Here is a 9,638-nt window from a genome sequence, read left to right as displayed (position 1 = left end):
CCACCCCCTGGTGGGCTGAGCTGGCCACACACACACACACACACACACACACACACATAAATAAATAAAATTTAAAAAAAAAAAGAGGAGCAAAATGCATTCTCAGCCCCGAGCCCACTCAGAACAAATGCAGGAGACTATATCATAGAAGAAATTGGAAATCACACACCTGAAACTCTGAAATAAAAGAATCTGAAGTAAAGAAACAACTGCAGAAAGGTATAGAGGAAATCAGATCAGAAATAATTTTGGGGGGCTCGGAAGATGGCTTAGTAGAATAAGCACTTCCCTGGCAAGTGCAAGGGTCTGAGTTCAATCCCTAGTTCTGCCAAAAAGAAAAAAAACAGTAATAATAATTTCTGAAGTAAAAAAAGAAATGCCCTCATGGTGCTCTACGTTGCCGTGCATTGCTTTACATTCTGCACGTGTCTCCAGTGCTCTACAGACGCACCGACAACCTCAGAGTCCCCAGATTCTTGCCTCAGCTCTACTACCAAAATGTCACTTTCTAACAAGCTGGAAGTGAAGGGGAAGCGAGTCATGATAAGAGTGGATTTCAATGTTCCTAGGAAGAATAACCAGATAACCAACAACCAAAGAATCAAGGCTGCTGTCCCAAGCATCAAATGCTGCTTGGACAATAGAACCAAATCAGTTGTCCTTATGAGAGACCTGGGCCAGCCAGATGGTGTCCCAATGCCTGACAAATACTCCTTACAGCCAGCTGCTGTAGAACTCAAATCTCTGTTGGGTAGGATGTTCTATTCTTGAAGAAATGTGTGGGCCCAGAAGTAGAGAAAGCCTGTGCTGACCCATCAGTTGGATCTGTCATCTGCTGGAGAACCTCTGCTTTTTTTTTTTTTTTTTTTTTTTTCAGAACCAGGGATTGAACTCAGGCCCTTGTGCTTGCCAGGCGAGGACTTATCCTACTGAGCCATTTCCCTGGCCCAAAGTTCAGAAGGATTTTTTTTTCAGGGGGCGGGTGGGGGAAAGGGGGCTGGCTCAGGATGCCTTCAGAGCAGGTCTAGAAAGGCTTGAGGATCTGGGGATCAAACCACAGCAACTTGAGCCTGACTGCTTTGTCTAAGGAGTCACTTAAACAACTGAGCTAATGGGCAGGTGTCCAAACTTCCACTTACATGTGGAGAAGGAAGAGAAGGGAAAAGATGCTTCTGGGTACAAGGTTAAAGCTAAGCCAGCCAAAATAGATGCTTTCTGAGCTTCACTTTCCAAGTTAGGGGATGTCTATGCAAATGATGCTTTTAGTACTGCACACCAAGCCCACAGCTCTATGGTGGGAGTCAATCTGCCACAGAAGGCCGGTGGATTTTTGATGAAGAAGGAGCTGAACTATTTTGCTAAGGGCTTGGAGAACCCAGAGCGACCTTTCCTGGTTATCTTGGGTGGAGCTAAAGTTGCAGATAAGATCCAGTTGATCAATAATATGCTGGACAAAGTCAATGAGATGATTATTGATGGTGGAATGGCTTTTACCTTCCTTAAAGTGCTCAACAACATGGAGATTGGCATTTCTCTGTTTGATGAAGAGGGACTCAAGATTGTTAAAGACCTGATGGCCAAAGCTGAGATGAATGGTGTGAGGATTACTTTGCCTGTTGACTCTGTCACTGCTGACAAGTTTGATGAGAATGCCAAGACTGGCCAAGCCACTGTGGCCTCTGGCGTACCTGCTGGATGGATGGGCTTTGGCTGTTGTCTTGAGAGCAACAAGAAGTATGCTGAGGCATTGGGCATGCCAAGCAGAGTGTGTGGAATGGACCTGTGGGGGTATGTGAATGGGAAGCTTTTGCCAAGGGAACCAAAGCCCTCATGGATGAGGGGTGGAAGCCACTTCCAGAAGCTGCATCACCATCATAGGGGGTGGAGACACTGCTACTTGCTGTGCCAAATGGAACACAGAGGCTAAAGTCAGCCATGTGAGCACAGGAGGTGGCACCAGTTTAGAGTTCCTAGAAGGTAAAGTTTTTCCTGGAGTGGATGCTCTCAGTATTTAGTGCTTTCCTGCCTTGTGGTTCCTGTGCGTGTGCCCCTAAGTCAAAATAGTATTTTCTGCATCTCCACTTGGCATTAGCTAAAAATTTCCTCCATGTTGAGATTCAGCTAATGGCCAAGGGAGGCAGCATCAGTAACCCTTAAAGGGTTATACTACATCTCAGCTGATGCTTACTGCACCCTGGACTTGACTACATTCTTCAAGTTGCCATTTAAATTTCTTAGTGACTAAATCATTGTGCTTTCTAGAATGCATCTATATTTGCCTGTTAAAAGAAAGTGAGCTGAGTTTCAAGTAGCTTATTCTAATTGGCCTTTTCACTGTTTATTACTCAGCATGGACATAAAATGAAACTCCAGTTGTAGGGAGGGAGAAGTTGATCTTGACCTATTCAATAAAAAATAAGCGCTTACCAAAAAAAAAAAAGAAAGAAAGAAAGAAAGAAAGAAAGAAATGACAGGTATAATAAAAGAAGTACTAAGTGATTCTAAAGAAGACATTGATTTAAAAAAAAAAAGAGGAGAATAGAAAAATGATGGAATCCTTGAATGAACAATATAGGAAAGAAATAGAATGCATGAAGCAGATTCAAAGTAATATATAGAAAATTAAAACCTCAATCGCAAGCTAACAAAACCGTCTAAATGAAAGTGAAAATAGACTTTCAGACCTTGAGGACACCATGCAGCTAGTGAAAAGGTAAGAAAAGATCTCTTAAAAACAACTAGGATGTAGGAAAAAATAATTCAACATCTGCAAGAGGATGTGAAGATGAACAACATAAGACTAAAAGACATCAATGAGAAAGGAGTCAATACAAATGATATAAAAAAGAATATGGACAGCTTTCTCTCCTAGCAGGAGGCGGTGGCGGCTTCTTTTGCAGCTATGGCCACGATTAAGGCTCGGGATCTTGGCGGCAAGAAGAAAGGAGAGCTGTTGAAACAGCTAGACGACCTGAAGGTGGAGCTGTCACAGCTGCATGTCGCTAAAGTGACGGGCGGCAAGGCATCCAGGCTGTCCAAGATCCGAGTTGTTCGCAAACCCATCCCCCATGTTCTCACTGTCATCAACCAGACCCAGAAAGAAAACCTCAGGAAATACTACAAGGGCAAGAAGTACAAGCCCCTGGACCTGCGGCCCAAGAAGACGCGAGCCATGCGCCGCCGGCTCAATAAGCATGAGGAGAAGCTAAAGACCAAGAAGCAGCAGCGGAAGGAGCGGCTGTACCCTCTGCGCTAGTTCGCTGTCAAGGCTTGAGCAGCGTCACAATAAAACTCAACCTCTGGCAAAAATAAAAAATAAAAATTAAAAAGAATACGGACAGGGGCTGGTGAGATGGCTCAGTGGTCTAAAGCTCCTACTTAGAACAAGCTTATCAAACCCCAGGGACCACTGTTCAATCCCCCAGCACCACATGCCAGCCAGCCCGCCCCCTGGTGGACTGAGCTGGCCACACACACACACACACACACACACACAAATAAATAAAATTAAAAAAAAAAAAAGAATATGGACAGAAGTAATAGCAGAAAACTTCCCAAACATGGGGAAACAATCTGACATTCAGGCAACCGAATCACATAGAACTCCAAATAACATCAACCAATTAAAAGCACACCCACACATATAATAATCAAGATCCCAGAAATTCAGCACAGGAACAGTACACCAAAATCCATGAGAGAAAAAAAACAAAAGATCACCTTTAAAGGAAAACCCAGAAAAATAGCAGAAGATTTTTCTTCACAAACCATCAAGTCAAGAAGATCATGCAGCAAAGTACTGTAAGTCTTGCAAGAAAACAAATTCCAACCCAGACTGATATACTCTCTTTCAAGTATGATGGAGAAGTAAAATACTTTCATGACAAAGAACAACTAAAGAATTTCATGATGACAAAGCCAACCCTACACAGACTACTAAAAGATATTCTAGAGAGGGATCAAAATGACCACAATTCCATGAATGAGAATGGAAAGAACCCACCAAATAGAGCAAACAATCAAACACAGGAGAAAAACAGGTATACAAAAGCAGTTCTTTCATTATTTTGTATACAGCAGCAAGATGTTTCCATCAGCATACTCTACAAATGGACTTCTCCTGCGCCCTATGGGTCATGATTCTGTCTGGGTCTACAGGGTGACCATAAAGGAAATAACAGTGGCTCAGTCCCACAAGTGACACCTGGCCACCATAAGCATCATGGATGCTGTCCATCTCCATGTCATATAACTTTGTATGATATCCTATCCTCAAATTATTAGAAGTGCTGGTCATATATTTGCCATTGCAGTATTTATGTTATGTTTTATTCTTAGTAATTCTTTACTATCATGAAAACTTTTTCTTAGTAGAATTGTTTTGAAATATTTTATTTTTAATTAATTAATATTTACAGGGCCAGCCAAATAGCTCAGCAGATTAAAGCACCTGCAAGCAGGTGCAGGGGCCAGGGGTTCAATCCCCAGGCCTGCCTTGCCGGCCCCGCTCCTGGGACACACTGAGATGGCAATTGAGACTGGGTGTAGTGGCTCACGCCTGTAATCCCAGCACTTAGGAGGCTGTAAAACAGGAGGGCCACTATGAGTCCAATCTAGCAGTAAGACCCTGATCACCCTGTAGGCCCTTCCCTAAAATACAGGAAAAAAATAATAATTAATATTTGATTAATTTTCTGAATATTGTTTAATCTTAATTTTTGTTTTAAAATTTATACTGCATCTTTGACTTACAATCTACTTATAAGACATGGTATGATATTTTCTCCTGGTATTAGAAATTTTAAAAGTTAAAAAAAAAAAAGATGCAGTTTCGTGCCAAATGGCAGCAGCAAAAAGTGATGGCAGGATGATGTGATTGGTTTTTTCCTAGGTCATAGAGCCACCCTGTTCCTACCTCTTTCTGGGGTTGCTTCTCTAATGTTAGTTCTCTCTCTCTGAATTCTACTCAGTTTGTCCTTTATTGTGATAACTGTGGCCTTATGTTTATGCCCCTACTTAAAAGGGTGTGTAGCCTGTGTTTGCTAACTGAACTTTCATTTTGCCTGACTGTTCCTTGTAGGGTTTTGTCACCAGATGAGTATATTTTGTGGCATAATCTCATTCAGAGGCTTCAAAGACCACATATGCAAGAAAATTATCTGGATTTAAGGATTCTACAGAGTAAATCTCTTGCTACATCTACCTGGACAAGATGTTAGGTGGTTTTGTGATTGGTTAACGGGCATCCAGCCAGTAAGGAATCTCAGTTCTGGACTCTTTGTCCAGAAGATGAGGTGTGATCATAGGGGGAGATCCACAAAGGTTCAAAGGAAATGGCACTAGTGCTCACTTAAGGCTGCAGATGTCCAACCCCCAAGGGGTTCATTTGTCCTAGGGGATACCTTACATGAGAGCTGGTTAGGATCATAGAACTAAAGATTGCTCTCTAAGGTTCCCATGTGGGAATTAACACAAGGAAAGTCTCTACAAGTCTTCTATCACCACATCCTAAGGATTTCATCCTTGAAGCTAAAAGGCTTAGAATGCCCCAGGAGATACCTTATAATATCCCCACTAATCCAGTCAATAATTATCCAAAAATAGGCCTGTGAGGATTCCACATCTAATTTTCACTTGTTTAATCTACAGATACATCAAGAGAAATGTTTCATCTATCCTCATGTTCCACAGGATGCGTCCTCACCCACTGGGGATAGTTTCAACCCAAGATCCTCCAGAAAAAATCATCTTCTATTCTTGTATGATAAAAAAAATGGACTATGTATCCACTTGGGGAAAACAAGACATGTCTACCACTTGATAGCATGAAACATGCTACATTTCAGTTATTTCTGTATTGTAAGAATAGGAAAAATCTTCAGAGATGTCTTATATTCAAGCATTTATAGCTTTCTACCAATGGGGTGATCTTTGCCCTAGAACTAATCATTCCTCCAGCACCAGAAGCTGCTGGTACTGAGGACTTCTCTATTCAGTTTCCCTCCCCTGCAGGCTACCTCCCTACCAGCCTGTTCAGTCAGTACCTTCAGGAGATAAATACTATCTCCTGAGCCCATCCCTTGCCAGGTCTTCTAGCTACTATAGGCCCTGGATGCAGGGAACTCAACCTATAAGCCAGTCACTGATCTACCACTTGAAGAACTGGCAGACACTAGTGGCCCCATTCAGGTACAAGTCTCTTCTTCAGTTATAGATATTCAACAATGCAAAGGAAAACTGGATAGTTTCTCTCAGGATCCCGAAATTTTGGCTGGTTTCCATACCCTAACAATAGCCCTTGATCTGACCTGACAAGTTGTCTAATTCATCCTCATTTCTTGCTATATAAAAATAGAAAAGGATTATAAGAGTTTCAAAGCAGACTAATAATGAAACCTTCACAACTTTGCCCTCTGGTAATCAGTCAACACTCCATTATTTTGATCCCAAAGGAGACCAAATGCAATTGTAACACAGAGGATGGAAAAGTCAAATGAAAGTTACACATCAAGGCTAATTTAGTGTGTATGTGACAAGGGATACTCAAACCTGGGAAGGTATAATAAGCTCAGGTCTATCAGTCAAGGCTCTGATGAAAATCCAGTTGATTTCAGCTCTGATTAAAACACTCCATAAATACATTAACACAGACTCAGAGTCTAGAGAAGGTCAGATTATCCTAGGACAGTATTTTACTAGTCAGTCAGCTTCATATATTAAGAGAAAGCTCCAGAAACTCCAACAGCGCCCATAAGCAAGGATAAGTCAATTGGTCAATGTAGCTTAGTTGATTTTTAATAACCATAATGAAATAGAAGACAAAGAGGTAAGTAAAAGAGACAAGCTAAAACCATGATTGCTCTAATGGGTAAGACTCAAGCCAGTAGCACTAGGAAGTAATTAAAAGAGTGATGAATGCAAGTCAGAGAGCTTCAAGTCAATCTGGAACCAGGAATGCCTTCCAAAGCCTCCAAGCCCTTGTCGGGCCTGTCAGAACACAGAAGATGCTTAGCATCTAAAGAGGAATGACTTTTATTCCCAGATAAAGATGAGATCATCCGTCACCATGGTAGCTGTTGAAGAAGGCCTTGACAGTAAGTGATTATGCCTGAGGTAGCCTATGTGGCTTCTACACAAGAATTACCCTGGAAAGGTGAATCCAACTATCTATTCCCTGTAACTTAATGGGAAATGGAGTGGTTAAAAGAGTTGTGTGTCTTTCCATTGGTGTCTTAGTTGGTCCACAGGTCCACCTTCTTTCCAGGTCTTGATTATAACTTGGTCACCAATGTGAATATTGGGATGACAATTCTTGTTAGTCTCTGGGAGTGGAAGAATCTTCCAAACTCCAGGAGGGCCTGTTGGAAAGTTCCCAGATGAGTCACATGTTGAAGGAACTTGGCATCTTCAGTGTCAGTAAGTAGGTCAGATATTAAAAAGGATCTCCCCTAAAGCATCTCAAATGGTCTGAGATTAAGTTTGGATTTGGGGGTAGACTGAAGCCTCACTAAAACAACTAGGAGTAGATCTAGTCACTTGTGGCCAGTTTCTTGACAATTCTTGGCTGAGGTTTCCTCGAGAATTTGATTGGCTCACTTCACTTTGATGATTGGTGTCACCATGAAGTGTGGAAATAGTACTTAATTCCCTGTGTGATTTTCAACTTTGTTTGTTTGTTTGTTTGTTTGTTTGTTTGTTTGTTTGTATTTTTAGGGAAGGGTCTACAAGGTGTTCAGGGTGTCACTACTAGATCAGACTCCTGGTGATCTGCCTGTTTACAGTCGATTACAGGCAGGTGCCACCTCCCCCAGTCTCAATTGCCATCTCAGTGCGCCATGGGGATGGGGCTAGCACGGCAACCCCTGGTATTGAACCCTCAGCCTCTTTGCCTGCTTGCAGGTGCTTTAATCCACTGAGCTATTTGGCCAGCTGTCTGTGATTTTCAATGTTAATGAAGGTCTGTTACTGCTCTAGATAGATCTAAGCAGTCCAAACCTAGGATTTACTCCTTCAAGGAAAAAAGACTTCTATCACCTTAAAGGTTCATTCTTACCTGGCAGGAAAGGCTTCTAGCCAACCAGTAAAAGTATCAATGAACACCAGGAGGTGTATGTTCCCCTTTCACATAGGCATGTGGGTGAAGCTTATTTGTCAGTCTTCTCCAGGAAAAAAACTCATGATTTTGTACAAGTTCAGGCAGCAGAGAGGATGGGTGCACGGATTATGGAGAAGACAGACAGGACACATCTTACAGACTTGTATTACAACATTATGGACTCCAAGCTCTACAAAGAACCTATGTGTCTTAGTGGTGGTGGTGTCTCACCCTAGGTGGAAGGCATAACATAGAGACTTAAAAACTTTCCAATTCACACACTGTGGCAAGAATAGATAAGGGCCCACACAATACCATGGATCCTTTTCAAGTTTTCCCTCATCACAAACCATTTAAAGCTCTTTGGTAGAGAATGCTGGCTCTAATTCTAGGCCCTGAAATGAGACTGTGGGTAGAGTTACTGATGGGCCAGAAATATTTTGGCGAGCAGCCTGTTTGGCAGTACAATCTGCCTTAGAATTATCCTAGGAGACAAGTTCCAAGAGGGCTTGATGCCACTGGAAACAGACAACTGCTACCTTGTGTGGGAGATTTATGTCTTGAGAAAGTTGAGGATCTCTGATCTGTGTGTCTTATTGGAGATAGGTGACTAGTCAAAAGTCTTTCTTTCCAGATGGCTGCATAACAGACATCTTTGAAGGAGGATCAAGTTCCTGGATCACTTGGAATCCAGTTCTGAGGAACAAATTCTCTATCCCGCCACCATTCTGGAACAAGGTGCAGCCACAACCATTTTGAACATGATATTCTCAAGCTTTCTTCTCAAAGCAAAGTGTTTCACTTTTGCAACTTGGAGGCTTCAAAAGATGAAGTCTTACTGCTTCCTGTGATACCTTCAGGCCACTTTTTTTCTATTCTCTTGTTCCTTCTCAGCAATCAAATTCTCCTCTGCTCTATTTTTTCAGTCCATGGCTTTATAAGAGGCTCCTTTCTGGCCAATCTTAAGACATTTTAAATTAACCTGCTGGGCTCATTGATCTTTAATCTCAACATAAATCTGGCTAAAAGCCCCCAAAAGTATCCATGCCACCACCTGAATATATCACTGCCTTATTATTTTTTCTGCCAGTTTAATTAGTCCACTACCCTTGATCTCAGTTTCAGGCAAAGTCTCTGGACATGAGCAAAATGTAGACAAACTTTCTGCCAAACCATAATACATATCATCTGGAGTCTAACAACCAATGCAGTCCTTCTGCCCAGCAGAAACCTTCTGAGCCTGGTCTTTACTATATTTCCATCAGCCTTCTAGTCTTCTGAGCTCTAGCCAGAATCTCCTGTACAGAGCAGCCTAAGGTATTCCAGCTCTATTGTTTCATCTGAGATCTTCAAACTTTTCCAGTCTCTTCCCAGAAGCCATTCCCACAGCTTTTGAACCATATAGCCAAGTATAGGCACAGCAATGATCCCACTCCTGGAACCAAATTTTGTTTTAATAACTTTTCTCTTGTTTCTGAAGCAAAATATCCAACCCTGACTGTTAAAAGAGAGAAGGTTTATTTATCTCACAGACTGTAGATGT

General features: G+C 41.9%; 2 pseudogenes; both read left to right on the top strand.

The window, feature by feature from the left end:
* The first annotated feature begins 498 nt into the window (after window positions 1-498).
* On the top strand, window positions 499-2,015 carry LOC101589457 (annotated as a pseudogene).
* Window positions 2,016-2,902: 887 nt separating this feature from the next.
* LOC101589068 lies at window positions 2,903-3,299 on the top strand (annotated as a pseudogene).
* Window positions 3,300-9,638: the final 6,339 nt, after the last annotated feature.

Source organism: Octodon degus, unplaced genomic scaffold (assembly GCF_000260255.1).
Source record: "Octodon degus isolate 3935 unplaced genomic scaffold, OctDeg1.0 scaffold00123, whole genome shotgun sequence".
Classification (NCBI taxonomy): domain Eukaryota; kingdom Metazoa; phylum Chordata; class Mammalia; order Rodentia; family Octodontidae; genus Octodon; species Octodon degus.
The sequence above is the reverse complement of the archived record's forward strand: the minus strand, read 5'-3'. Positions and strand labels throughout refer to the sequence as shown.